This window comes from Maylandia zebra, linkage group LG8 (genome assembly GCF_041146795.1).
Source record: "Maylandia zebra isolate NMK-2024a linkage group LG8, Mzebra_GT3a, whole genome shotgun sequence".
In the NCBI taxonomy this organism is placed as follows: Eukaryota; Metazoa; Chordata; class Actinopteri; order Cichliformes; family Cichlidae; genus Maylandia; species Maylandia zebra.
This window is the reverse complement of record NC_135174.1, coordinates 28,529,182-28,554,128: the sequence shown is the minus strand read 5'-3', so window position 1 is coordinate 28,554,128 and position 24,947 is coordinate 28,529,182. Positions and strand designations below refer to the sequence as shown.

The 24,947-nt window shown below is 46.4% G+C and overlaps 45 non-coding genes across 45 annotated transcripts; 13 read left to right on the top strand and 32 right to left on the bottom strand.

The window, feature by feature from the left end:
- Positions 1 to 40: 40 nt before the first annotated feature.
- trnav-cac (transfer RNA valine (anticodon CAC)) lies at positions 41 to 113 on the bottom strand. Its single transcript has one exon. It is a non-coding gene; the product is annotated as a tRNA-Val (tRNA).
- A 614-nt stretch (positions 114 to 727) lies between these two features.
- trnav-uac (transfer RNA valine (anticodon UAC)) lies at positions 728 to 800 on the bottom strand. Its single transcript has one exon. It is a non-coding gene; the product is annotated as a tRNA-Val (tRNA).
- A 522-nt stretch (positions 801 to 1,322) lies between these two features.
- On the bottom strand, positions 1,323 to 1,394 carry trnad-guc (transfer RNA aspartic acid (anticodon GUC)). The gene has a single exon. It is a non-coding gene; the product is annotated as a tRNA-Asp (tRNA).
- A 151-nt stretch (positions 1,395 to 1,545) lies between these two features.
- trnaq-cug (transfer RNA glutamine (anticodon CUG)) lies at positions 1,546 to 1,617 on the top strand. Its single transcript has one exon. It is a non-coding gene; the product is annotated as a tRNA-Gln (tRNA).
- A 474-nt stretch (positions 1,618 to 2,091) lies between these two features.
- Positions 2,092 to 2,164, bottom strand: trnav-cac (transfer RNA valine (anticodon CAC)). The gene has a single exon. It is a non-coding gene; the product is annotated as a tRNA-Val (tRNA).
- A 614-nt stretch (positions 2,165 to 2,778) lies between these two features.
- On the bottom strand, positions 2,779 to 2,851 carry trnav-uac (transfer RNA valine (anticodon UAC)). The gene has a single exon. It is a non-coding gene; the product is annotated as a tRNA-Val (tRNA).
- A 730-nt stretch (positions 2,852 to 3,581) lies between these two features.
- Positions 3,582 to 3,653, top strand: trnaq-cug (transfer RNA glutamine (anticodon CUG)). Its single transcript has one exon. It is a non-coding gene; the product is annotated as a tRNA-Gln (tRNA).
- Positions 3,654 to 4,127: 474 nt separating this feature from the next.
- Positions 4,128 to 4,200, bottom strand: trnav-cac (transfer RNA valine (anticodon CAC)). The gene has a single exon. It is a non-coding gene; the product is annotated as a tRNA-Val (tRNA).
- A 614-nt stretch (positions 4,201 to 4,814) lies between these two features.
- Positions 4,815 to 4,887, bottom strand: trnav-aac (transfer RNA valine (anticodon AAC)). Its single transcript has one exon. It is a non-coding gene; the product is annotated as a tRNA-Val (tRNA).
- A 522-nt stretch (positions 4,888 to 5,409) lies between these two features.
- Positions 5,410 to 5,481, bottom strand: trnad-guc (transfer RNA aspartic acid (anticodon GUC)). The gene has a single exon. It is a non-coding gene; the product is annotated as a tRNA-Asp (tRNA).
- Positions 5,482 to 5,632: 151 nt separating this feature from the next.
- Positions 5,633 to 5,704, top strand: trnaq-cug (transfer RNA glutamine (anticodon CUG)). Its single transcript has one exon. It is a non-coding gene; the product is annotated as a tRNA-Gln (tRNA).
- Positions 5,705 to 6,178: 474 nt separating this feature from the next.
- trnav-cac (transfer RNA valine (anticodon CAC)) lies at positions 6,179 to 6,251 on the bottom strand. The gene has a single exon. It is a non-coding gene; the product is annotated as a tRNA-Val (tRNA).
- Positions 6,252 to 6,865: 614 nt separating this feature from the next.
- trnav-uac (transfer RNA valine (anticodon UAC)) lies at positions 6,866 to 6,938 on the bottom strand. The gene has a single exon. It is a non-coding gene; the product is annotated as a tRNA-Val (tRNA).
- Positions 6,939 to 7,460: 522 nt separating this feature from the next.
- On the bottom strand, positions 7,461 to 7,532 carry trnad-guc (transfer RNA aspartic acid (anticodon GUC)). Its single transcript has one exon. It is a non-coding gene; the product is annotated as a tRNA-Asp (tRNA).
- A 151-nt stretch (positions 7,533 to 7,683) lies between these two features.
- On the top strand, positions 7,684 to 7,755 carry trnaq-cug (transfer RNA glutamine (anticodon CUG)). Its single transcript has one exon. It is a non-coding gene; the product is annotated as a tRNA-Gln (tRNA).
- Positions 7,756 to 8,229: 474 nt separating this feature from the next.
- trnav-cac (transfer RNA valine (anticodon CAC)) lies at positions 8,230 to 8,302 on the bottom strand. The gene has a single exon. It is a non-coding gene; the product is annotated as a tRNA-Val (tRNA).
- A 614-nt stretch (positions 8,303 to 8,916) lies between these two features.
- On the bottom strand, positions 8,917 to 8,989 carry trnav-uac (transfer RNA valine (anticodon UAC)). Its single transcript has one exon. It is a non-coding gene; the product is annotated as a tRNA-Val (tRNA).
- A 730-nt stretch (positions 8,990 to 9,719) lies between these two features.
- trnaq-cug (transfer RNA glutamine (anticodon CUG)) lies at positions 9,720 to 9,791 on the top strand. Its single transcript has one exon. It is a non-coding gene; the product is annotated as a tRNA-Gln (tRNA).
- Positions 9,792 to 10,265: 474 nt separating this feature from the next.
- On the bottom strand, positions 10,266 to 10,338 carry trnav-cac (transfer RNA valine (anticodon CAC)). The gene has a single exon. It is a non-coding gene; the product is annotated as a tRNA-Val (tRNA).
- A 614-nt stretch (positions 10,339 to 10,952) lies between these two features.
- On the bottom strand, positions 10,953 to 11,025 carry trnav-aac (transfer RNA valine (anticodon AAC)). The gene has a single exon. It is a non-coding gene; the product is annotated as a tRNA-Val (tRNA).
- A 745-nt stretch (positions 11,026 to 11,770) lies between these two features.
- On the top strand, positions 11,771 to 11,842 carry trnaq-cug (transfer RNA glutamine (anticodon CUG)). The gene has a single exon. It is a non-coding gene; the product is annotated as a tRNA-Gln (tRNA).
- Positions 11,843 to 12,316: 474 nt separating this feature from the next.
- Positions 12,317 to 12,389, bottom strand: trnav-cac (transfer RNA valine (anticodon CAC)). The gene has a single exon. It is a non-coding gene; the product is annotated as a tRNA-Val (tRNA).
- Positions 12,390 to 13,003: 614 nt separating this feature from the next.
- Positions 13,004 to 13,076, bottom strand: trnav-uac (transfer RNA valine (anticodon UAC)). The gene has a single exon. It is a non-coding gene; the product is annotated as a tRNA-Val (tRNA).
- Positions 13,077 to 13,598: 522 nt separating this feature from the next.
- Positions 13,599 to 13,670, bottom strand: trnad-guc (transfer RNA aspartic acid (anticodon GUC)). Its single transcript has one exon. It is a non-coding gene; the product is annotated as a tRNA-Asp (tRNA).
- Positions 13,671 to 13,821: 151 nt separating this feature from the next.
- On the top strand, positions 13,822 to 13,893 carry trnaq-cug (transfer RNA glutamine (anticodon CUG)). The gene has a single exon. It is a non-coding gene; the product is annotated as a tRNA-Gln (tRNA).
- A 474-nt stretch (positions 13,894 to 14,367) lies between these two features.
- Positions 14,368 to 14,440, bottom strand: trnav-cac (transfer RNA valine (anticodon CAC)). Its single transcript has one exon. It is a non-coding gene; the product is annotated as a tRNA-Val (tRNA).
- A 614-nt stretch (positions 14,441 to 15,054) lies between these two features.
- Positions 15,055 to 15,127, bottom strand: trnav-uac (transfer RNA valine (anticodon UAC)). Its single transcript has one exon. It is a non-coding gene; the product is annotated as a tRNA-Val (tRNA).
- A 730-nt stretch (positions 15,128 to 15,857) lies between these two features.
- trnaq-cug (transfer RNA glutamine (anticodon CUG)) lies at positions 15,858 to 15,929 on the top strand. Its single transcript has one exon. It is a non-coding gene; the product is annotated as a tRNA-Gln (tRNA).
- Positions 15,930 to 16,403: 474 nt separating this feature from the next.
- Positions 16,404 to 16,476, bottom strand: trnav-uac (transfer RNA valine (anticodon UAC)). The gene has a single exon. It is a non-coding gene; the product is annotated as a tRNA-Val (tRNA).
- A 522-nt stretch (positions 16,477 to 16,998) lies between these two features.
- Positions 16,999 to 17,070, bottom strand: trnad-guc (transfer RNA aspartic acid (anticodon GUC)). Its single transcript has one exon. It is a non-coding gene; the product is annotated as a tRNA-Asp (tRNA).
- A 151-nt stretch (positions 17,071 to 17,221) lies between these two features.
- On the top strand, positions 17,222 to 17,293 carry trnaq-cug (transfer RNA glutamine (anticodon CUG)). The gene has a single exon. It is a non-coding gene; the product is annotated as a tRNA-Gln (tRNA).
- A 474-nt stretch (positions 17,294 to 17,767) lies between these two features.
- On the bottom strand, positions 17,768 to 17,840 carry trnav-cac (transfer RNA valine (anticodon CAC)). The gene has a single exon. It is a non-coding gene; the product is annotated as a tRNA-Val (tRNA).
- A 614-nt stretch (positions 17,841 to 18,454) lies between these two features.
- trnav-aac (transfer RNA valine (anticodon AAC)) lies at positions 18,455 to 18,527 on the bottom strand. The gene has a single exon. It is a non-coding gene; the product is annotated as a tRNA-Val (tRNA).
- A 522-nt stretch (positions 18,528 to 19,049) lies between these two features.
- Positions 19,050 to 19,121, bottom strand: trnad-guc (transfer RNA aspartic acid (anticodon GUC)). The gene has a single exon. It is a non-coding gene; the product is annotated as a tRNA-Asp (tRNA).
- Positions 19,122 to 19,272: 151 nt separating this feature from the next.
- trnaq-cug (transfer RNA glutamine (anticodon CUG)) lies at positions 19,273 to 19,344 on the top strand. Its single transcript has one exon. It is a non-coding gene; the product is annotated as a tRNA-Gln (tRNA).
- A 474-nt stretch (positions 19,345 to 19,818) lies between these two features.
- Positions 19,819 to 19,891, bottom strand: trnav-cac (transfer RNA valine (anticodon CAC)). The gene has a single exon. It is a non-coding gene; the product is annotated as a tRNA-Val (tRNA).
- A 614-nt stretch (positions 19,892 to 20,505) lies between these two features.
- On the bottom strand, positions 20,506 to 20,578 carry trnav-aac (transfer RNA valine (anticodon AAC)). Its single transcript has one exon. It is a non-coding gene; the product is annotated as a tRNA-Val (tRNA).
- Positions 20,579 to 21,100: 522 nt separating this feature from the next.
- Positions 21,101 to 21,172, bottom strand: trnad-guc (transfer RNA aspartic acid (anticodon GUC)). Its single transcript has one exon. It is a non-coding gene; the product is annotated as a tRNA-Asp (tRNA).
- Positions 21,173 to 21,323: 151 nt separating this feature from the next.
- trnaq-cug (transfer RNA glutamine (anticodon CUG)) lies at positions 21,324 to 21,395 on the top strand. Its single transcript has one exon. It is a non-coding gene; the product is annotated as a tRNA-Gln (tRNA).
- A 474-nt stretch (positions 21,396 to 21,869) lies between these two features.
- On the bottom strand, positions 21,870 to 21,942 carry trnav-cac (transfer RNA valine (anticodon CAC)). Its single transcript has one exon. It is a non-coding gene; the product is annotated as a tRNA-Val (tRNA).
- Positions 21,943 to 22,556: 614 nt separating this feature from the next.
- On the bottom strand, positions 22,557 to 22,629 carry trnav-uac (transfer RNA valine (anticodon UAC)). The gene has a single exon. It is a non-coding gene; the product is annotated as a tRNA-Val (tRNA).
- Positions 22,630 to 23,359: 730 nt separating this feature from the next.
- On the top strand, positions 23,360 to 23,431 carry trnaq-cug (transfer RNA glutamine (anticodon CUG)). The gene has a single exon. It is a non-coding gene; the product is annotated as a tRNA-Gln (tRNA).
- A 474-nt stretch (positions 23,432 to 23,905) lies between these two features.
- Positions 23,906 to 23,978, bottom strand: trnav-uac (transfer RNA valine (anticodon UAC)). Its single transcript has one exon. It is a non-coding gene; the product is annotated as a tRNA-Val (tRNA).
- Positions 23,979 to 24,500: 522 nt separating this feature from the next.
- Positions 24,501 to 24,572, bottom strand: trnad-guc (transfer RNA aspartic acid (anticodon GUC)). Its single transcript has one exon. It is a non-coding gene; the product is annotated as a tRNA-Asp (tRNA).
- A 151-nt stretch (positions 24,573 to 24,723) lies between these two features.
- trnaq-cug (transfer RNA glutamine (anticodon CUG)) lies at positions 24,724 to 24,795 on the top strand. The gene has a single exon. It is a non-coding gene; the product is annotated as a tRNA-Gln (tRNA).
- Positions 24,796 to 24,947: the final 152 nt, after the last annotated feature.

Sequence of the window (24,947 nt, the reverse complement as noted above, 5' to 3'; positions counted from 1 at the left end):
GAATATCAATTCCCTTGTAACCAAAGAAGGAAAAGACCCATGTTTCCGCCCGGTTTTGGACCGGGGACCTTTCGCGTGTGAGGCGAACGTGATAACCACTACACTACGGAAACCCCGAAAGACAGCTTGTTTGGCTTTCCAATGTGTCTCACTGAGTAATCTCGCACTCTGACAAATTTGGTGACATGTTCCTATCATGGCCTTGAAGTAAAAGGAGCCATGGAGAAGAGACAGACGCACTCTAGCAAGGAGTCTGAACTGTAGTCTCCATGTTAGGCTCACTTAAACTTTGGACATTTAGGAGTTCACTAAAGCAAGCACAGCTCAACATATGCTGCCCTAAGAACCCCAGAACCTCTGGCAGCAGAACTGTTGCCTAAAGCGCCCATTTGTTTCATTGCCTTGGGCATTGGCTGAAAATAGGCCCAAGTCCTGTGCAGGCCACCTAGAGCCAGTCATTTCCAAGAGCTTAGTCTGTGCCTCCATCTTCAGGAAATATAGCGACTGGAGATTTGTTGATTTGTGTGAAGTCTGTGGAGTTTGCAGAAATTTGGGCCATAGACAACTCTTTAGCAAGACGAGCATCCAAAGGTTACAGATGTCAGAGACCTGAACCAGATTTGAGTACTTTCTCTTGTCTGTGTCCCAAACAGCAGTAGAACCCCACAAGTTCAAGCAGTGCCTGCAGTCAGACACTTTTATATCAGGACGCATAAGCAAAGACGCATGCTTCCGCCCGGTTTCGGACCGGGGACCTTTCGCGTGTAAGGCGAACGTGATAACCACTACACTACGGAAACTGAGCTTGCGTACCCCGTAGTAATTAAAGGAGCATTTCAATGCTTTCTTACATTTGTGGACTTTTATGACAGATCATGTAGGACTATTGAGAAGGAGGGAACTCCCATTTGTGTCATTCTTCAAGCACTCCCCCACTTATGGCTGTATTGACAATGCAAATTGTGATCTCAAGATTGCATCTCTTGTCATGGGAGCTGATCTTCTGGTTGACAAGCTCTTTGATGTCCTTTGTTTGGCTAGCACACAATCTACAGAAGACAAGACCAAGAAACTTATTTGTCAGTAGGGACGCACGTAAAACAGAGAAAATGCTGCACAAGCAGTGTTCTCTTGGACTAGCATCTCTTCTGATGGGAGCTCTTTCTGAGAAGACCTTTTCGACTTGTGAGCGCACAGGTGGAATTCATGTTTCTTCAAGCCCATTATAGGACTAGATTATTAGATTGACTAGGATCTGGTGTGCGATTAAGGTGTGTGTGGTCATTGCAGGTAAAAGACAGAACAGAGAAGGAAACTGCTCACTCCCCGTCGGGGAATCGAACCCCGGTCTTCCGCGTGACAGGCGGAGATACTGTCCACTATACTAACGAGGACCTCTGAAGCACTGCAATGGTCACGTCAAGCTGCGATTCGCAGCAGGTATGACAGGTAAAATTTGGCTGGCCGTGTAGAAATCCCCATCGGTTTACCAGGAACTACACTTTTATGCCTGTTTGACACAGATCTTTTGTGTGCTTCAGGCAGGGTTCCATGGTGTAATGGTTAGCACTCTGGACCCTGAATCCAGCGATCTGAGTTCAAGTCTCAGTGGAACCTCATTTGGCTTTCTAGCACTTTGCTCCACAGGTACATTAGCATTAGCACACGCTAGCATAAGAATCTAGTCAGTTGAAGAGCAAGTTAGTGGCCCAGTCAGTTCCACTCCTCTTGTGTTGGCTGATCTCATCTGCACATGGTCTTCATGCTGCACCAAACCTCGCTCATGCTCTTCTGCTGCACTTTCCACTTCAGCTTCCTGCTGTATCGTTCATTAGCCACCTTGACTCAAGTCAACTTTTCCTCTTGCACTCTTCCCACTTCCAATCCCTTTGCCACCTCTGAAGGCCCCGATCTTCTTCTTGACAAGCTCTTTGATGTCCTTTGTTTGGCTAGCACACAACCTACAGAAGACAAAACCAAGAGACTTAATTCTCAATAGGGATGCAAGTAAAACAGAGAAAATGCTGGACAAGCAGAGTTGTCTAAAGAGTGAATATCAATTCCCTTGTAACCAAAGAAGGAAAAGACCCATGTTTCCGCCCGGTTTCGGACCGGGGACCTTTCGCGTGTGAGGCGAACGTGATAACCACTACACTACGGAAACCCCGAAAGACAGCTTGTTTGGCTTTCCAATGTGTCTCACTGAGTAATCTCGCACTCTGACAAATTTGGTGACATGTTCCTATCATGGCCTTGAAGTAAAAGGAGCCATGGAGAAGAGACAGACGCACTCTAGCAAGGAGTCTGAACTGTAGTCTCCATGTTAGGCTCACTTAAACTTTGGACATTTAGGAGTTCACTAAAGCAAGCACAGCTCAACATATGCTGCCCTAAGAACCCCAGAACCTCTGGCAGCAGAACTGTTGCCTAAAGCGCCCATTTGTTTCATTGCCTTGGGCATTGGCTGAAAATAGGCCCAAGTCCTGTGCAGGCCACCTAGAGCCAGTCATTTCCAAGAGCTTAGTCTGTGCCTCCATCTTCAGGAAATATAGCGACTGGAGATTTGTTGATTTGTGTGAAGTCTGTGGAGTTTGCAGAAATTTGGGCCATAGACAACTCTTTAGCAAGACGAGCATCCAAAGGTTACAGATGTCAGAGACCTGAACCAGATTTGAGTACTTTCTCTTGTCTGTGTCCCAAACAGCAGTAGAACCCCACAAGTTCAAGCAGTGCCTGCAGTCAGACACTTTTATATCAGGACGCATAAGCAAAGACGCATGCTTCCGCCCGGTTTCGGACCGGGGACCTGTCGCGTGTAAGGCGAACGTGATAACCACTACACTACGGAAACTGAGCTTGCGTACCCCGTAGTAATTAAAGGAGCATTTCAATGCTTTCTTACATTTGTGGACTTTTATGACAGATCATGTAGGACTATTGAGAAGGAGGGAACTCCCATTTGTGTCATTCTTCAAGCACTCCCCCACTTATGGCTGTATTGACAATGCAAATTGTGATCTCAAGATTGCATCTCTTGTCATGGGAGCTGATCTTCTGGTTGACAAGCTCTTTGATGTCCTTTGTTTGGCTAGCACACAATCTACAGAAGACAAGACCAAGAAACTTATTTGTCAGTAGGGACGCACGTAAAACAGAGAAAATGCTGCACAAGCAGTGTTCTCTTGGACTAGCATCTCTTCTGATGGGAGCTCTTTCTGAGAAGACCTTTTCGACTTGTGAGCGCACAGGTGGAATTCATGTTTCTTCAAGCCCATTATAGGACTAGATTATTAGATTGACTAGGATCTGGTGTGCGATTAAGGTGTGTGTGGTCATTGCAGGTAAAAGGCAGAACAGAGAAGGAAACTGCTCACTCCCCGTCGGGGAATCGCGTGACAGGCGGAGATACTGTCCACTATACTAACGAGGACCTCTGAAGCAGTGCAATGGTCACGTCAAGCTGCGATTCGCAGCAGGTATGACAGGTAAAATTTGGCTGGCCGTGTAGAAATCCCCATCGGTTTACCAGGAACTACACTTTTATGCCTGTTTGACACAGATCTTTTGTGTGCTTCAGGCAGGGTTCCATGGTGTAATGGTTAGCACTCTGGACTCTGAATCCAGCGATCTGAGGTCAAGTCTCAGTGGAACCTCATTTGGCTTTCTAGCACTTTGCTCCACAGGTACATTAGCATTAGCACACCCTAGCATAAGAATCTAGTCAGTTGAAGAGCAAGTTAGTGGCCCAGTCAGTTCCACTCCTCTTGTGTTGGCTGATCTCATCTGCACATGGTCTTCATGCTGCACCAAACCTCGCTCATGCTCTTCTGCTGCACTTTCCACTTCAGCTTCCTGCTGTATCGTTCATTAGCCACCTTGACTCAAGTCAACTTTTCCTCTTGCACTCTTCCCACTTCCAATCCCTTTGCCACCTCTGAAGGCCCCGATCTTCTTCTTGACAAGCTCTTTGATGTCCTTTGTTTGGCTAGCACACAACCTACAGAAGACAAAACCAAGAGACTTAATTCTCAATAGGGATGCAAGTAAAACAGAGAAAATGCTGGACAAGCAGAGTTGTCTAAAGAGTGAATATCAATTCCCTTGTAACCAAAGAAGGAAAAGACCCATGTTTCCGCCCGGTTTCGGACCGGGGACCTTTCGCGTGTGAGGCGAACGTGATAACCACTACACTACGGAAACCCCGAAAGACAGCTTGTTTGGCTTTCCAATGTGTCTCACTGAGTAATCTCGCACTCTGACAAATTTGGTGACATGTTCCTATCATGGCCTTGAAGTAAAAGGAGCCATGGAGAAGAGACAGACGCACTCTAGCAAGGAGTCTGAACTGTAGTCTCCATGTTAGGCTCACTTAAACTTTGGACATTTAGGAGTTCACTAAAGCAAGCACAGCTCAACATATGCTGCCCTAAGAACCCCAGAACCTCTGGCAGCAGAACTGTTGCCTAAAGCGCCCATTTGTTTCATTGCCTTGGGCATTGGCTGAAAATAGGCCCAAGTCCTGTGCAGGCCACCTAGAGCCAGTCATTTCCAAGAGCTTAGTCTGTGCCTCCATCTTCAGGAAATATAGCGACTGGAGATTTGTTGATTTGTGTGAAGTCTGTGGAGTTTGCAGAAATTTGGGCCATAGACAACTCTTTAGCAAGACGAGCATCCAAAGGTTACAGATGTCAGAGACCTGAACCAGATTTGAGTACTTTCTCTTGTCTGTGTCCCAAACAGCAGTAGAACCCCACAAGTTCAAGCAGTGCCTGCAGTCAGACACTTTTATATCAGGACGCATAAGCAAAGACGCATGCTTCCGCCCGGTTTCGGACCGGGGACCTTTCGCGTGTTAGGCGAACGTGATAACCACTACACTACGGAAACTGAGCTTGCGTACCCCGTAGTAATTAAAGGAGCATTTCAATGCTTTCTTACATTTGTGGACTTTTATGACAGATCATGTAGGACTATTGAGAAGGAGGGAACTCCCATTTGTGTCATTCTTCAAGCACTCCCCCACTTATGGCTGTATTGACAATGCAAATTGTGATCTCAAGATTGCATCTCTTGTCATGGGAGCTGATCTTCTGGTTGACAAGCTCTTTGATGTCCTTTGTTTGGCTAGCACACAATCTACAGAAGACAAGACCAAGAAACTTATTTGTCAGTAGGGACGCACGTAAAACAGAGAAAATGCTGCACAAGCAGTGTTCTCTTGGACTAGCATCTCTTCTGATGGGAGCTCTTTCTGAGAAGACCTTTTCGACTTGTGAGCGCACAGGTGGAATTCATGTTTCTTCAAGCCCATTATAGGACTAGATTATTAGATTGACTAGGATCTGGTGTGCGATTAAGGTGTGTGTGGTCATTGCAGGTAAAAGGCAGAACAGAGAAGGAAACTGCTCACTCCCCGTCGGGGAATCGAACCCCGGTCTTCCGCGTGACAGGCGGAGATACTGTCCACTATACTAACGAGGACCTCTGAAGCAGTGCAATGGTCACGTCAAGCTGCGATTCGCAGCAGGTATGACAGGTAAAATTTGGCTGGCCGTGTAGAAATCCCCATCGGTTTACCAGGAACTACACTTTTATGCCTGTTTGACACAGATCTTTTGTGTGCTTCAGGCAGGGTTCCATGGTGTAATGGTTAGCACTCTGGACTCTGAATCCAGCGATCTGAGTTCAAGTCTCAGTGGAACCTCATTTGGCTTTCTAGCACTTTGCTCCACAGGTACATTAGCATTAGCACACGCTAGCATAAGAATCTAGTCAGTTGAAGAGCAAGTTAGTGGCCCAGTCAGTTCCACTCCTCTTGTGTTGGCTGATCTCATCTGCACATGGTCTTCATGCTGCACCAAACCTCGCTCATGCTCTTCTGCTGCACTTTCCACTTCAGCTTCCTGCTGTATCGTTCATTAGCCACCTTGACTCAAGTCAACTTTTCCTCTTGCACTCTTCCCACTTCCAATCCCTTTGCCACCTCTGAAGGCCCCGATCTTCTTCTTGACAAGCTCTTTGATGTCCTTTGTTTGGCTAGCACACAACCTACAGAAGACAAAACCAAGAGACTTAATTCTCAATAGGGATGCAAGTAAAACAGAGAAAATGCTGGACAAGCAGAGTTGTCTAAAGAGTGAATATCAATTCCCTTGTAACCAAAGAAGGAAAAGACCCATGTTTCCGCCCGGTTTTGGACCGGGGACCTTTCGCGTGTGAGGCGAACGTGATAACCACTACACTACGGAAACCCCGAAAGACAGCTTGTTTGGCTTTCCAATGTGTCTCACTGAGTAATCTCGCACTCTGACAAATTTGGTGACATGTTCCTATCATGGCCTTGAAGTAAAAGGAGCCATGGAGAAGAGACAGACGCACTCTAGCAAGGAGTCTGAACTGTAGTCTCCATGTTAGGCTCACTTAAACTTTGGACATTTAGGAGTTCACTAAAGCAAGCACAGCTCAACATATGCTGCCCTAAGAACCCCAGAACCTCTGGCAGCAGAACTGTTGCCTAAAGCGCCCATTTGTTTCATTGCCTTGGGCATTGGCTGAAAATAGGCCCAAGTCCTGTGCAGGCCACCTAGAGCCAGTCATTTCCAAGAGCTTAGTCTGTGCCTCCATCTTCAGGAAATATAGCGACTGGAGATTTGTTGATTTGTGTGAAGTCTGTGGAGTTTGCAGAAATTTGGGCCATAGACAACTCTTTAGCAAGACGAGCATCCAAAGGTTACAGATGTCAGAGACCTGAACCAGATTTGAGTACTTTCTCTTGTCTGTGTCCCAAACAGCAGTAGAACCCCACAAGTTCAAGCAGTGCCTGCAGTCAGACACTTTTATATCAGGACGCATAAGCAAAGACGCATGCTTCCGCCCGGTTTCGGACCGGGGACCTTTCGCGTGTAAGGCGAACGTGATAACCACTACACTACGGAAACTGAGCTTGCGTACCCCGTAGTAATTAAAGGAGCATTTCAATGCTTTCTTACATTTGTGGACTTTTATGACAGATCATGTAGGACTATTGAGAAGGAGGGAACTCCCATTTGTGTCATTCTTCAAGCACTCCCCCACTTATGGCTGTATTGACAATGCAAATTGTGATCTCAAGATTGCATCTCTTGTCATGGGAGCTGATCTTCTGGTTGACAAGCTCTTTGATGTCCTTTGTTTGGCTAGCACACAATCTACAGAAGACAAGACCAAGAAACTTATTTGTCAGTAGGGACGCACGTAAAACAGAGAAAATGCTGCACAAGCAGTGTTCTCTTGGACTAGCATCTCTTCTGATGGGAGCTCTTTCTGAGAAGACCTTTTCGACTTGTGAGCGCACAGGTGGAATTCATGTTTCTTCAAGCCCATTATAGGACTAGATTATTAGATTGACTAGGATCTGGTGTGCGATTAAGGTGTGTGTGGTCATTGCAGGTAAAAGGCAGAACAGAGAAGGAAACTGCTCACTCCCCGTCGGGGAATCGAACCCCGGTCTTCCGCGTGACAGGCGGAGATACTGTCCACTATACTAACGAGGACCTCTGAAGCACTGCAATGGTCACGTCAAGCTGCGATTCGCAGCAGGTATGACAGGTAAAATTTGGCTGGCCGTGTAGAAATCCCCATCGGTTTACCAGGAACTACACTTTTATGCCTGTTTGACACAGATCTTTTGTGTGCTTCAGGCAGGGTTCCATGGTGTAATGGTTAGCACTCTGGACCCTGAATCCAGCGATCTGAGTTCAAGTCTCAGTGGAACCTCATTTGGCTTTCTAGCACTTTGCTCCACAGGTACATTAGCATTAGCACACGCTAGCATAAGAATCTAGTCAGTTGAAGAGCAAGTTAGTGGCCCAGTCAGTTCCACTCCTCTTGTGTTGGCTGATCTCATCTGCACATGGTCTTCATGCTGCACCAAACCTCGCTCATGCTCTTCTGCTGCACTTTCCACTTCAGCTTCCTGCTGTATCGTTCATTAGCCACCTTGACTCAAGTCAACTTTTCCTCTTGCACTCTTCCCACTTCCAATCCCTTTGCCACCTCTGAAGGCCCCGATCTTCTTCTTGACAAGCTCTTTGATGTCCTTTGTTTGGCTAGCACACAACCTACAGAAGACAAAACCAAGAGACTTAATTCTCAATAGGGATGCAAGTAAAACAGAGAAAATGCTGGACAAGCAGAGTTGTCTAAAGAGTGAATATCAATTCCCTTGTAACCAAAGAAGGAAAAGACCCATGTTTCCGCCCGGTTTCGGACCGGGGACCTTTCGCGTGTGAGGCGAACGTGATAACCACTACACTACGGAAACCCCGAAAGACAGCTTGTTTGGCTTTCCAATGTGTCTCACTGAGTAATCTCGCACTCTGACAAATTTGGTGACATGTTCCTATCATGGCCTTGAAGTAAAAGGAGCCATGGAGAAGAGACAGACGCACTCTAGCAAGGAGTCTGAACTGTAGTCTCCATGTTAGGCTCACTTAAACTTTGGACATTTAGGAGTTCACTAAAGCAAGCACAGCTCAACATATGCTGCCCTAAGAACCCCAGAACCTCTGGCAGCAGAACTGTTGCCTAAAGCGCCCATTTGTTTCATTGCCTTGGGCATTGGCTGAAAATAGGCCCAAGTCCTGTGCAGGCCACCTAGAGCCAGTCATTTCCAAGAGCTTAGTCTGTGCCTCCATCTTCAGGAAATATAGCGACTGGAGATTTGTTGATTTGTGTGAAGTCTGTGGAGTTTGCAGAAATTTGGGCCATAGACAACTCTTTAGCAAGACGAGCATCCAAAGGTTACAGATGTCAGAGACCTGAACCAGATTTGAGTACTTTCTCTTGTCTGTGTCCCAAACAGCAGTAGAACCCCACAAGTTCAAGCAGTGCCTGCAGTCAGACACTTTTATATCAGGACGCATAAGCAAAGACGCATGCTTCCGCCCGGTTTCGGACCGGGGACCTGTCGCGTGTAAGGCGAACGTGATAACCACTACACTACGGAAACTGAGCTTGCGTACCCCGTAGTAATTAAAGGAGCATTTCAATGCTTTCTTACATTTGTGGACTTTTATGACAGATCATGTAGGACTATTGAGAAGGAGGGAACTCCCATTTGTGTCATTCTTCAAGCACTCCCCCACTTATGGCTGTATTGACAATGCAAATTGTGATCTCAAGATTGCATCTCTTGTCATGGGAGCTGATCTTCTGGTTGACAAGCTCTTTGATGTCCTTTGTTTGGCTAGCACACAATCTACAGAAGACAAGACCAAGAAACTTATTTGTCAGTAGGGACGCACGTAAAACAGAGAAAATGCTGCACAAGCAGTGTTCTCTTGGACTAGCATCTCTTCTGATGGGAGCTCTTTCTGAGAAGACCTTTTCGACTTGTGAGCGCACAGGTGGAATTCATGTTTCTTCAAGCCCATTATAGGACTAGATTATTAGATTGACTAGGATCTGGTGTGCGATTAAGGTGTGTGTGGTCATTGCAGGTAAAAGGCAGAACAGAGAAGGAAACTGCTCACTCCCCGTCGGGGAATCGCGTGACAGGCGGAGATACTGTCCACTATACTAACGAGGACCTCTGAAGCAGTGCAATGGTCACGTCAAGCTGCGATTCGCAGCAGGTATGACAGGTAAAATTTGGCTGGCCGTGTAGAAATCCCCATCGGTTTACCAGGAACTACACTTTTATGCCTGTTTGACACAGATCTTTTGTGTGCTTCAGGCAGGGTTCCATGGTGTAATGGTTAGCACTCTGGACTCTGAATCCAGCGATCTGAGGTCAAGTCTCAGTGGAACCTCATTTGGCTTTCTAGCACTTTGCTCCACAGGTACATTAGCATTAGCACACCCTAGCATAAGAATCTAGTCAGTTGAAGAGCAAGTTAGTGGCCCAGTCAGTTCCACTCCTCTTGTGTTGGCTGATCTCATCTGCACATGGTCTTCATGCTGCACCAAACCTCGCTCATGCTCTTCTGCTGCACTTTCCACTTCAGCTTCCTGCTGTATCGTTCATTAGCCACCTTGACTCAAGTCAACTTTTCCTCTTGCACTCTTCCCACTTCCAATCCCTTTGCCACCTCTGAAGGCCCCGATCTTCTTCTTGACAAGCTCTTTGATGTCCTTTGTTTGGCTAGCACACAACCTACAGAAGACAAAACCAAGAGACTTAATTCTCAATAGGGATGCAAGTAAAACAGAGAAAATGCTGGACAAGCAGAGTTGTCTAAAGAGTGAATATCAATTCCCTTGTAACCAAAGAAGGAAAAGACCCATGTTTCCGCCCGGTTTCGGACCGGGGACCTTTCGCGTGTGAGGCGAACGTGATAACCACTACACTACGGAAACCCCGAAAGACAGCTTGTTTGGCTTTCCAATGTGTCTCACTGAGTAATCTCGCACTCTGACAAATTTGGTGACATGTTCCTATCATGGCCTTGAAGTAAAAGGAGCCATGGAGAAGAGACAGACGCACTCTAGCAAGGAGTCTGAACTGTAGTCTCCATGTTAGGCTCACTTAAACTTTGGACATTTAGGAGTTCACTAAAGCAAGCACAGCTCAACATATGCTGCCCTAAGAACCCCAGAACCTCTGGCAGCAGAACTGTTGCCTAAAGCGCCCATTTGTTTCATTGCCTTGGGCATTGGCTGAAAATAGGCCCAAGTCCTGTGCAGGCCACCTAGAGCCAGTCATTTCCAAGAGCTTAGTCTGTGCCTCCATCTTCAGGAAATATAGCGACTGGAGATTTGTTGATTTGTGTGAAGTCTGTGGAGTTTGCAGAAATTTGGGCCATAGACAACTCTTTAGCAAGACGAGCATCCAAAGGTTACAGATGTCAGAGACCTGAACCAGATTTGAGTACTTTCTCTTGTCTGTGTCCCAAACAGCAGTAGAACCCCACAAGTTCAAGCAGTGCCTGCAGTCAGACACTTTTATATCAGGACGCATAAGCAAAGACGCATGCTTCCGCCCGGTTTCGGACCGGGGACCTTTCGCGTGTTAGGCGAACGTGATAACCACTACACTACGGAAACTGAGCTTGCGTACCCCGTAGTAATTAAAGGAGCATTTCAATGCTTTCTTACATTTGTGGACTTTTATGACAGATCATGTAGGACTATTGAGAAGGAGGGAACTCCCATTTGTGTCATTCTTCAAGCACTCCCCCACTTATGGCTGTATTGACAATGCAAATTGTGATCTCAAGATTGCATCTCTTGTCATGGGAGCTGATCTTCTGGTTGACAAGCTCTTTGATGTCCTTTGTTTGGCTAGCACACAATCTACAGAAGACAAGACCAAGAAACTTATTTGTCAGTAGGGACGCACGTAAAACAGAGAAAATGCTGCACAAGCAGTGTTCTCTTGGACTAGCATCTCTTCTGATGGGAGCTCTTTCTGAGAAGACCTTTTCGACTTGTGAGCGCACAGGTGGAATTCATGTTTCTTCAAGCCCATTATAGGACTAGATTATTAGATTGACTAGGATCTGGTGTGCGATTAAGGTGTGTGTGGTCATTGCAGGTAAAAGGCAGAACAGAGAAGGAAACTGCTCACTCCCCGTCGTGGAATCGAACCCCGGTCTTCCGCGTGACAGGCGGAGATACTGTCCACTATACTAACGAGGACCTCTGAAGCAGTGCAATGGTCACGTCAAGCTGCGATTCGCAGCAGGTATGACAGGTAAAATTTGGCTGGCCGTGTAGAAATCCCCATCGGTTTACCAGGAACTACACTTTTATGCCTGTTTGACACAGATCTTTTGTGTGCTTCAGGCAGGGTTCCATGGTGTAATGGTTAGCACTCTGGACTCTGAATCCAGCGATCTGAGTTCAAGTCTCAGTGGAACCTCATTTGGCTTTCTAGCACTTTGCTCCACAGGTACATTAGCATTAGCACACCCTAGCATAAGAATCTAGTCAGTTGAAGAGCAAGTTAGTGGCCCAGTCAGTTCCACTCCTCTTGTGTTGGCTGATCTCATCTGCACATGGTCTTCATGCTGCACCAAACCTCGCTCATGCTCTTCTGCTGCACTTTCCACTTCAGCTTCCTGCTGTATCGTTCATTAGCCACCTTGACTCAAGTCAACTTTTCCTCTTGCACTCTTCCCACTTCCAATCCCTTTGCCACCTCTGAAGGCCCCGATCTTCTTCTTGACAAGCTCTTTGATGTCCTTTGTTTGGCTAGCACACAACCTACAGAAGACAAAACCAAGAGACTTAATTCTCAATAGGGATGCAAGTAAAACAGAGAAAATGCTGGACAAGCAGAGTTGTCTAAAGAGTGAATATCAATTCCCTTGTAACCAAAGAAGGAAAAGACCCATGTTTCCGCCCGGTTTCGGACCGGGGACCTTTCGCGTGTGAGGCGAACGTGATAACCACTACACTACGGAAACCCCGAAAGACAGCTTGTTTGGCTTTCCAATGTGTCTCACTGAGTAATCTCGCACTCTGACAAATTTGGTGACATGTTCCTATCATGGCCTTGAAGTAAAAGGAGCCATGGAGAAGAGACAGACGCACTCTAGCAAGGAGTCTGAACTGTAGTCTCCATGTTAGGCTCACTTAAACTTTGGACATTTAGGAGTTCACTAAAGCAAGCACAGCTCAACATATGCTGCCCTAAGAACCCCAGAACCTCTGGCAGCAGAACTGTTGCCTAAAGCGCCCATTTGTTTCATTGCCTTGGGCATTGGCTGAAAATAGGCCCAAGTCCTGTGCAGGCCACCTAGAGCCAGTCATTTCCAAGAGCTTAGTCTGTGCCTCCATCTTCAGGAAATATAGCGACTGGAGATTTGTTGATTTGTGTGAAGTCTGTGGAGTTTGCAGAAATTTGGGCCATAGACAACTCTTTAGCAAGACGAGCATCCAAAGGTTACAGATGTCAGAGACCTGAACCAGATTTGAGTACTTTCTCTTGTCTGTGTCCCAAACAGCAGTAGAACCCCACAAGTTCAAGCAGTGCCTGCAGTCAGACACTTTTATATCAGGACGCATAAGCAAAGACGCATGCTTCCGCCCGGTTTCGGACCGGGGACCTTTCGCGTGTAAGGCGAACGTGATAACCACTACACTACGGAAACTGAGCTTGCGTACCCCGTAGTAATTAAAGGAGCATTTCAATGCTTTCTTACATTTGTGGACTTTTATGACAGATCATGTAGGACTATTGAGAAGGAGGGAACTCCCATTTGTGTCATTCTTCAAGCACTCCCCCACTTATGGCTGTATTGACAATGCAAATTGTGATCTCAAGATTGCATCTCTTGTCATGGGAGCTGATCTTCTGGTTGACAAGCTCTTTGATGTCCTTTGTTTGGCTAGCACACAATCTACAGAAGACAAGACCAAGAAACTTATTTGTCAGTAGGGACGCACGTAAAACAGAGAAAATGCTGCACAAGCAGTGTTCTCTTGGACTAGCATCTCTTCTGATGGGAGCTCTTTCTGAGAAGACCTTTTCGACTTGTGAGCGCACAGGTGGAATTCATGTTTCTTCAAGCCCATTATAGGACTAGATTATTAGATTGACTAGGATCTGGTGTGCGATTAAGGTGTGTGTGGTCATTGCAGGTAAAAGGCAGAACAGAGAAGGAAACTGCTCACTCCCCGTCGGGGAATCGAACCCCGGTCTTCCGCGTGACAGGCGGAGATACTGTCCACTATACTAACGAGGACCTCTGAAGCACTGCAATGGTCACGTCAAGCTGCGATTCGCAGCAGGTATGACAGGTAAAATTTGGCTGGCCGTGTAGAAATCCCCATCGGTTTACCAGGAACTACACTTTTATGCCTGTTTGACACAGATCTTTTGTGTGCTTCAGGCAGGGTTCCATGGTGTAATGGTTAGCACTCTGGACCCTGAATCCAGCGATCTGAGTTCAAGTCTCAGTGGAACCTCATTTGGCTTTCTAGCACTTTGCTCCACAGGTACATTAGCATTAGCACACGCTAGCATAAGAATCTAGTCAGTTGAAGAGCAAGTTAGTGGCCCAGTCAGTTCCACTCCTCTTGTGTTGGCTGATCTCATCTGCACATGGTCTTCATGCTGCACCAAACCTCGCTCATGCTCTTCTGCTGCACTTTCCACTTCAGCTTCCTGCTGTATCGTTCATTAGCCACCTTGACTCAAGTCAACTTTTCCTCTTGCACTCTTCCCACTTCCAATCCCTTTGCCACCTCTGAAGGCCCCGATCTTCTTCTTGACAAGCTCTTTGATGTCCTTTGTTTGGCTAGCACACAACCTACAGAAGACAAAACCAAGAGACTTAATTCTCAATAGGGATGCAAGTAAAACAGAGAAAATGCTGGACAAGCAGAGTTGTCTAAAGAGTGAATATCAATTCCCTTGTAACCAAAGAAGGAAAAGACCCATGTTTCCGCCCGGTTTCGGACCGGGGACCTTTCGCGTGTGAGGCGAACGTGATAACCACTACACTACGGAAACCCCGAAAGACAGCTTGTTTGGCTTTCCAATGTGTCTCACTGAGTAATCTCGCACTCTGACAAATTTGGTGACATGTTCCTATCATGGCCTTGAAGTAAAAGGAGCCATGGAGAAGAGACAGACGCACTCTAGCAAGGAGTCTGAACTGTAGTCTCCATGTTAGGCTCACTTAAACTTTGGACATTTAGGAGTTCACTAAAGCAAGCACAGCTCAACATATGCTGCCCTAAGAACCCCAGAACCTCTGGCAGCAGAACTGTTGCCTAAAGCGCCCATTTGTTTCATTGCCTTGGGCATTGGCTGAAAATAGGCCCAAGTCCTGTGCAGGCCACCTAGAGCCAGTCATTTCCAAGAGCTTAGTCTGTGCCTCCATCTTCAGGAAATATAGCGACTGGAGATTTGTTGATTTGTGTGAAGTCTGTGGAGTTTGCAGAAATTTGGGCCATAGACAACTCTTTAGCAAGACGAGCATCCAAAGGTTACAGATGTCAGAGACCTGAACCAGATTTGAGTACTTTCTCTTGTCTGTGTCCCAAACAGCAGTAGAACCCCACAAGTTCAAGCAGTGCCTGCAGTCAGACACTTTTATATCAGGACGCATAAGCAAAGACGCATGCTTCCGCCCGGTTTCGGACCGGGGACCTTTCGCGTGTAAGGCGAACGTGATAACCACTACACTACGGAAACTGAGCTTGCGTACCCCATAGTAATTAAAGGAGCATTTCAATGCTTTCTTACATTTGTGGACTTTTATGACAGATCATGTAGGACTATTGAGAAGGAGGGAACTCCCATTTGTGTCATTCTTCAAGCACTCCCCCACTTATGGCTGTATTGACAATGCAAATTGTGATCTCAAGATTGCATCTCTTGTCATGGGAGCTGATCTTCTGGTTGACAAGCTCTTTGATGTCCTTTGTTTGGCTAGCACACAATCTACAGAAGACAAGACCAAGAAACTTATTTGTCAGTAGGGACGCACGTAAAACAGAGAAAATGCTGCACAAGCAGTGTTCTCTTGGACTAGCATCTCTTCTGATGGGAGCTCTTTCTGAGAAGACCTTTTCGACTTGTGAGCGCACAGGTGGAATTCATGTTTCTTCAAGCCCATTATAGGACTAGATTATTAGATTGACTAGGATCTGGTGTGCGATTAAGGTGTGTGTGGTCATTGCAGGTAAAAGGCAGAACAGAGAAGGAAACTGCTCACTCCCCGTCGGGGAATCGCGTGACAGGCGGAGATACTGTCCACTATACTAACGAGGACCTCTGAAGCAGTGCAATGGTCACGTCAAGCTGCGATTCGCAGCAGGTATGACAGGTAAAATTTGGCTGGCCGTGTAGAAATCCCCATCGGTTTACCAGGAACTACACTTTTATGCCTGTTTGACACAGATCTTTTGTGTGCTTCAGGCAGGGTTCCATGGTGTAATGGTTAGCACTCTGGACTCTGAATCCAGCGATCTGAGTTCAAGTCTCAGTGGAACCTCATTTGGCTTTCTAGCACTTTGCTCCACAGGTACATTAGCATTAGCACACGCTAGCATAAGAATCTAGTCAGTTAAAGAGCAAGTTAGTGGCCCAGTCAGTTCCTCTCCTCTTGTGTTGGCTGATCTCATCTGCACATGGTCTTCATGCTGCACCAAACCTCGCTCATGCTCTTCTGCTGCACTTTCCACTTCAGCTTCCTGCTGTATCGTTCATTAGCCACCTTGACTCAAGTCAACTTTTCCTCTTGCATTCTTCTCACTTCTAATCCTGTTGCCACCTCTGAAGGCCCGGATCTTCTTCTTGACAAGCTCTTTGATGTCCTTTGTTTGGCTAGCACACAACCTACAGAAGACAAAACCAAGAGACTTAATTCTCAATAGGGATGCAAGTAAAACAGAGAAAATGCTGGACAAGCAGAGTTGTCTAAAGAGTGAATATCAATTCCCTTGTGACCAAAGAAGGAAAAGACCCATGTTTCCACCCGGTTTCGGACCGGGGACCTTTCGCGTGTAAGGCGAACGTGATAACCACTACACTACGGAAACTGAGCTTGCGTACCCCGTAGTAATTAAAGGAGCATTTCAATGCTTTCTTACATTTGTGGACTTTTATGACAGATCATGTAGGACTATTGAGAAGGAGGGAACTCCCATTTGTGTCATTCTTCAAGCACTCCCCCACTTATGGCTGTATTGACAATGCAAATTGTGATCTCAAGATTGCATCTCTTGTCATGGGAGCTGATCTTCTGGTTGACAAGCTCTTTGATGTCCTTTGTTTGGCTAGCACACAATCTACAGAAGACAAGACCAAGAAACTTATTTGTCAGTAGGGACGCACGTAAAACAGAGAAAATGCTGCACAAGCAGTGTTCTCTTGGACTAGCATCTCTTCTGATGGGAGCTCTTTCTGAGAAGACCTTTTCGACTTGTGAGCGCACAGGTGGAATTCATGTTTCTTCAAGCCCATTATAGGACTAGATTATTAGATTGACTAGGATCTGGTGTGCGATTAAGGTGTGTGTGGTCATTGCAGGTAAAAGGCAGAACAGAGAAGGAAACTGCTCACTCCCCGTCGGGGAATCGAACCCCGGTCTTCCGCGTGACAGGCGGAGATACTGTCCACTATACTAACGAGGACCTCTGAAGCAGTGCAATGGTCACGTCAAGCTGCGATTCGCAGCAGGTATGACAGGTAAAATTTGGCTGGCCGTGTAGAAATCCCCATCGGTTTACCAGGAACTACACTTTTATGCCTGTTTGACACAGATCTTTTGTGTGCTTCAGGCAGGGTTCCATGGTGTAATGGTTAGCACTCTGGACTCTGAATCCAGCGATCTGAGTTCAAGTCTCAGTGGAACCTCATTTGGCTTTCTAGCACTTTGCTCCACAGGTACATTAGCATTAGCACACCCTAGCATAAGAATCTAGTCAGTTGAAGAGCAAGTTAGTGGCCCAGTCAGTTCCACTCCTCTTGTGTTGGCTGATCTCATCTGCACATGGTCTTCATGCTGCACCAAACCTCGCTCATGCTCTTCTGCTGCACTTTCCACTTCAGCTTCCTGCTGTATCGTTCATTAGCCACCTTGACTCAAGTCAACTTTTCCTCTTGCACTCTTCCCACTTCCAATCCCTTTGCCACCTCTGAAGGCCCCGATCTTCTTCTTGACAAGCTCTTTGATGTCCTTTGTTTGGCTAGCACACAACCTACAGAAGACAAAACCAAGAGACTTAATTCTCAATAGGGATGCAAGTAAAACAGAGAAAATGCTGGACAAGCAGAGTTGTCTAAAGAGTGAATATCAATTCCCTTGTAACCAAAGAAGGAAAAGACCCATGTTTCCGCCCGGTTTCGGACCGGGGACCTTTCGCGTGTGAGGCGAACGTGATAACCACTACACTACGGAAACCCCAAAAGACAGCTTGTTTGGCTTTCCAATGTGTCTCACTGAGTAATCTCGCACTCTGACAAATTTGGTGACATGTTCCTATCATGGCCTTGAAGTAAAAGGAGCCATGGAGAAGAGACAGACGCACTCTAGCAAGGAGTCTGAACTGTAGTCTCCATGTTAGGCTCACTTAAACTTTGGACATTTAGGAGTTCACTAAAGCAAGCACAGCTCAACATATGCTGCCCTAAGAACCCCAGAACCTCTGGCAGCAGAACTGTTGCCTAAAGCGCCCATTTGTTTCATTGCCTTGGGCATTGGCTGAAAATAGGCCCAAGTCCTGTGCAGGCCACCTAGAGCCAGTCATTTCCAAGAGCTTAGTCTGTGCCTCCATCTTCAGGAAATATAGCGACTGGAGATTTGTTGATTTGTGTGAAGTCTGTGGAGTTTGCAGAAATTTGGGCCATAGACAACTCTTTAGCAAGACGAGCATCCAAAGGTTACAGATGTCAGAGACCTGAACCAGATTTGAGTACTTTCTCTTGTCTGTGTCCCAAACAGCAGTAGAACCCCACAAGTTCAAGCAGTGCCTGCAGTCAGACACTTTTATATCAGGACGCATAAGCAAAGACGCATGCTTCCGCCCGGTTTCGGACCGGGGACCTTTCGCGTGTTAGGCGAACGTGATAACCACTACACTACGGAAACTGAGCTTGCGTACCCCGTAGTAATTAAAGGAGCATTTCAATGCTTTCTTACATTTGTGGACTTTTATGACAGATCATGTAGGACTATTGAGAAGGAGGGAACTCCCATTTGTGTCATTCTTCAAGCACTCCCCCACTTATGGCTGTATTGACAATGCAAATTGTGATCTCAAGATTGCATCTCTTGTCATGGGAGCTGATCTTCTGGTTGACAAGCTCTTTGATGTCCTTTGTTTGGCTAGCACACAATCTACAGAAGACAAGACCAAGAAACTTATTTGTCAGTAGGGACGCACGTAAAACAGAGAAAATGCTGCACAAGCAGTGTTCTCTTGGACTAGCATCTCTTCTGATGGGAGCTCTTTCTGAGAAGACCTTTTCGACTTGTGAGCGCACAGGTGGAATTCATGTTTCTTCAAGCCCATTATAGGACTAGATTATTAGATTGACTAGGATCTGGTGTGCGATTAAGGTGTGTGTGGTCATTGCAGGTAAAAGGCAGAACAGAGAAGGAAACTGCTCACTCCCCGTCGGGGAATCGAACCCCGGTCTTCCGCGTGACAGGCGGAGATACTGTCCACTATACTAACGAGGACCTCTGAAGCAGTGCAATGGTCACGTCAAGCTGCGATTCGCAGCAGGTATGACAGGTAAAATTTGGCTGGCCGTGTAGAAATCCCCATCGGTTTACCAGGAACTACACTTTTATGCCTGTTTGACACAGATCTTTTGTGTGCTTCAGGCAGGGTTCCATGGTGTAATGGTTAGCACTCTGGACTCTGAATCCAGCGATCTGAGTTCAAGTCTCAGTGGAACCTCATTTGGCTTTCTAGCACTTTGCTCCACAGGTACATTAGCATTAGCACACCCTAGCATAAGAATCTAGTCAGTTGAAGAGCAAGTTAGTGGCCCAGTCAGTTCCACTCCTCTTGTGTTGGCTGATCTCATCTGCACATGGTCTTCATGCTGCACCAAACCTCGCTCATGCTCTTCTGCTGCACTTTCCACTTCAGCTTCCTGCTGTATCGTTCATTAGCCACCTTGACTCAAGTCAACTTTTCCTCTTGCACTCTTCCCACTTCCAATCCCTTTGCCACCTCTGAAGGCCCCGATCTTCTTCTTGACAAGCTCTTTGATGTCCTTTGTTTGGCTAGCACACAACCTACAGAAGACAAAACCAAGAGACTTAATTCTCAATAGGGATGCAAGTAAAACAGAGAAAATGCTGGACAAGCAGAGTTGTCTAAAGAGTGAATATCAATTCCCTTGTAACCAAAGAAGGAAAAGACCCATGTTTCCGCCCGGTTTCGGACCGGGGACCTTTCGCGTGTGAGGCGAACGTGATAACCACTACACTACGGAAACCCCGAAAGACAGCTTGTTTGGCTTTCCAATGTGTCTCACTGAGTAATCTCGCACTCTGACAAATTTGGTGACATGTTCCTATCATGGCCTTGAAGTAAAAGGAGCCATGGAGAAGAGACAGACGCACTCTAGCAAGGAGTCTGAACTGTAGTCTCCATGTTAGGCTCACTTAAACTTTGGACATTTAGGAGTTCACTAAAGCAAGCACAGCTCAACATATGCTGCCCTAAGAACCCCAGAACCTCTGGCAGCAGAACTGTTGCCTAAAGCGCCCATTTGTTTCATTGCCTTGGGCATTGGCTGAAAATAGGCCCAAGTCCTGTGCAGGCCACCTAGAGCCAGTCATTTCCAAGAGCTTAGTCTGTGCCTCCATCTTCAGGAAATATAGCGACTGGAGATTTGTTGATTTGTGTGAAGTCTGTGGAGTTTGCAGAAATTTGGGCCATAGACAACTCTTTAGCAAGACGAGCATCCAAAGGTTACAGATGTCAGAGACCTGAACCAGATTTGAGTACTTTCTCTTGTCTGTGTCCCAAACAGCAGTAGAACCCCACAAGTTCAAGCAGTGCCTGCAGTCAGACACTTTTATATCAGGATGCATAAGCAAAGACGCATGCTTCCGCCCGGTTTCGGACCGGGGACCTTTCGCGTGTTAGGCGAACGTGATAACCACTACACTACGGAAACTGAGCTTGCGTACCCCGTAGTAATTAAAGGAGCATTTCAATGCTTTCTTACATTTGTGGACTTTTATGACAGATCATGTAGGACTATTGAGAAGGAGGGAACTCCCATTTGTGTCATTCTTCAAGCACTCCCCCACTTATGGCTGTATTGACAATGCAAATTGTGATCTCAAGATTGCATCTCTTGTCATGGGAGCTGATCTTCTGGTTGACAAGCTCTTTGATGTCCTTTGTTTGGCTAGCACACAATCTACAGAAGACAAGACCAAGAAACTTATTTGTCAGTAGGGACGCACGTAAAACAGAGAAAATGCTGCACAAGCAGTGTTCTCTTGGACTAGCATCTCTTCTGATGGGAGCTCTTTCTGAGAAGACCTTTTCGACTTGTGAGCGCACAGGTGGAATTCATGTTTCTTCAATCCCATTATAGGACTAGATTATTAGATTGACTAGGATCTGGTGTGCGATTAAGGTGTGTGTGGTCATTGCAGGTAAAAGGCAGAACAGAGAAGGAAACTGCTCACTCCCCGTCGGGGAATCGAACCCCGGTCTTCCGCGTGACAGGCGGAGATACTGTCCACTATACTAACGAGGACCTCTGAAGCACTGCAATGGTCACGTCAAGCTGCGATTCGCAGCAGGTATGACAGGTAAAATTTGGCTGGCCGTGTAGAAATCCCCATCGGTTTACCAGGAACTACACTTTTATGCCTGTTTGACACAGATCTTTTGTGTGCTTCAGGCAGGGTTCCATGGTGTAATGGTTAGCACTCTGGACCCTGAATCCAGCGATCTGAGTTCAAGTCTCAGTGGAACCTCATTTGGCTTTCTAGCACTTTGCTCCACAGGTACATTAGCATTAGCACACCCTAGCATAAGAATCTAGTCAGTTGAAGAGCAAGTTAGTGGCCCAGTCAGTTCCACTCCTCTTGTGTTGGCTGATCTCATCTGCACATGGTCTTCATGCTGCACCAAACCTCGCTCATGCTCTTCTGCTGCACTTTCCACTTCAGCTTCCTGCTGTATCGTTCATTAGCCACCTTGACTCAAGTCAACTTTTCCTCTTGCACTCTTCCCACTTCCAATCCCTTTGCCACCTCTGAAGGCCCCGATCTTCTTCTTGACAAGCTCTTTGATGTCCTTTGTTTGGCTAGCACACAACCTACAGAAGACAAAACCAAGAGACTTAATTCTCAATAGGGATGCAAGTAAAACAGAGAAAATGCTGGACAAGCAGAGTTGTCTAAAGAGTGAATATCAATTCCCTTGTAACCAAAGAAGGAAAAGACCCATGTTTCCGCCCGGTTTCGGACCGGGGACCTTTCGCGTGTGAGGCGAACGTGATAACCACTACACTACGGAAACCCCGAAAGACAGCTTGTTTGGCTTTCCAATGTGTCTCACTGAGTAATCTCGCACTCTGACAAATTTGGTGACATGTTCCTATCATGGCCTTGAAGTAAAAGGAGCCATGGAGAAGAGACAGACGCACTCTAGCAAGGAGTCTGAACTGTAGTCTCCATGTTAGGCTCACTTAAACTTTGGACATTTAGGAGTTCACTAAAGCAAGCACAGCTCAACATATGCTGCCCTAAGAACCCCAGAACCTCTGGCAGCAGAACTGTTGCCTAAAGCGCCCATTTGTTTCATTGCCTTGGGCATTGGCTGAAAATAGGCCCAAGTCCTGTGCAGGCCACCTAGAGCCAGTCATTTCCAAGAGCTTAGTCTGTGCCTCCATCTTCAGGAAATATAGCGACTGGAGATTTGTTGATTTGTGTGAAGTCTGTGGAGTTTGCAGAAATTTGGGCCATAGACAACTCTTTAGCAAGACGAGCATCCAAAGGTTACAGATGTCAGAGACCTGAACCAGATTTGAGTACTTTCTCTTGTCTGTGTCCCAAACAGCAGTAGAACCCCACAAGTTCAAGCAGTGCCTGCAGTCAGACACTTTTATATCAGGACGCATAAGCAAAGACGCATGCTTCCGCCCGGTTTCGGACCGGGGACCTTTCGCGTGTAAGGCGAACGTGATAACCACTACACTACGGAAACTGAGCTTGCGTACCCCGTAGTAATTAAAGGAGCATTTCAATGCTTTCTTACATTTGTGGACTTTTATGACAGATCATGTAGGACTATTGAGAAGGAGGGAACTCCCATTTGTGTCATTCTTCAAGCACTCCCCCACTTATGGCTGTATTGACAATGCAAATTGTGATCTCAAGATTGCATCTCTTGTCATGGGAGCTGATCTTCTGGTTGACAAGCTCTTTGATGTCCTTTGTTTGGCTAGCACACAATCTACAGAAGACAAGACCAAGAAACTTATTTGTCAGTAGGGACGCACGTAAAACAGAGAAAATGCTGCACAAGCAGTGTTCTCTTGGACTAGCATCTCTTCTGATGGGAGCTCTTTCTGAGAAGACCTTTTCGACTTGTGAGCGCACAGGTGGAATTCATGTTTCTTCAAGCCCATTATAGGACTAGATTATTAGATTGACTAGGATCTGGTGTGCGATTAAGGTGTGTGTGGTCATTGCAGGTAAAAGGCAGAACAGAGAAGGAAACTGCTCACTCCCCGTCGGGGAATCGCGTGACAGGCGGAGATACTGTCCACTATACTAACGAGGACCTCTGAAGCAGTGCAATGGTCACGTCAAGCTGCGATTCGCAGCAGGTATGACAGGTAAAATTTGGCTGGCCGTGTAGAAATCCCCATCGGTTTACCAGGAACTACACTTTTATGCCTGTTTGACACAGATCTTTTGTGTGCTTCAGGCAGGGTTCCATGGTGTAATGGTTAGCACTCTGGACTCTGAATCCAGCGATCTGAGTTCAAGTCTCAGTGGAACCTCATTTGGCTTTCTAGCACTTTGCTCCACAGGTACATTAGCATTAGCACACGCTAGCATAAGAATCTAGTCAGTTAAAGAGCAAGTTAGTGGCCCAGTCAGTTCCTCTCCTCTTGTGTTGGCTGATCTCATCTGCACATGGTCTTCATGCTGCACCAAACCTCGCTCATGCTCTTCTGCTGCACTTTCCACTTCAGCTTCCTGCTGTATCGTTCATTAGCCACCTTGACTCAAGTCAACTTTTCCTCTTGCACTCTTCTCACTTCTAATCCTGTTGCCACCTCTGAAGGCCCGGATCTTCTTCTTGACAAGCTCTTTGATGTCCTTTGTTTGGCTAGCACACAACCTACAGAAGACAAAACCAAGAGACTTAATTCTCAATAGGGATGCAAGTAAAACAGAGAAAATGCTGGACAAGCAGAGTTGTCTAAAGAGTGAATATCAATTCCCTTGTGACCAAAGAAGGAAAAGACCCATGTTTCCACCCGGTTTCGGACCGGGGACCTTTCGCGTGTAAGGCGAACGTGATAACCACTACACTACGGAAACTGAGCTTGCGTACCCCGTAGTAATTAAAGGAGCATTTCAATGCTTTCTTACATTTGTGGACTTTTATGACAGATCATGTAGGACTATTGAGAAGGAGGGAACTCCCATTTGTGTCATTCTTCAAGCACTCCCCCACTTATGGCTGTATTGACAATGCAAATTGTGATCTCAAGATTGCATCTCTTGTCATGGGAGCTGATCTTCTGGTTGACAAGCTCTTTGATGTCCTTTGTTTGGCTAGCACACAATCTACAGAAGACAAGACCAAGAAACTTATTTGTCAGTAGGGACGCACGTAAAACAGAGAAAATGCTGCACAAGCAGTGTTCTCTTGGACTAGCATCTCTTCTGATGGGAGCTCTTTCTGAGAAGACCTTTTCGACTTGTGAGCGCACAGGTGGAATTCATGTTTCTTCAAGCCCATTATAGGACTAGATTATTAGATTGACTAGGATCTGGTGTGCGATTAAGGTGTGTGTGGTCATTGCAGGTAAAAGGCAGAACAGAGAAGGAAACTGCTCACTCCCCGTCGGGGAATCGAACCCCGGTCTTCCGCGTGACAGGCGGAGATACTGTCCACTATACTAACGAGGACCTCTGAAGCAGTGCAATGGTCACGTCAAGCTGCGATTCGCAGCAGGTATGACAGGTAAAATTTGGCTGGCCGTGTAGAAATCCCCATCGGTTTACCAGGAACTACACTTTTATGCCTGTTTGACACAGATCTTTTGTGTGCTTCAGGCAGGGTTCCATGGTGTAATGGTTAGCACTCTGGACTCTGAATCCAGCGATCTGAGTTCAAGTCTCAGTGGAACCTCATTTGGCTTTCTAGCACTTTGCTCCACAGGTACATTAGCATTAGCACACCCTAGCATAAGAATCTAGTCAGTTGAAGAGCAAGTTAGTGGCCCAGTCAGTTCCACTCCTCTTGTGTTGGCTGATCTCATCTGCACATGGTCTTCATGCTGC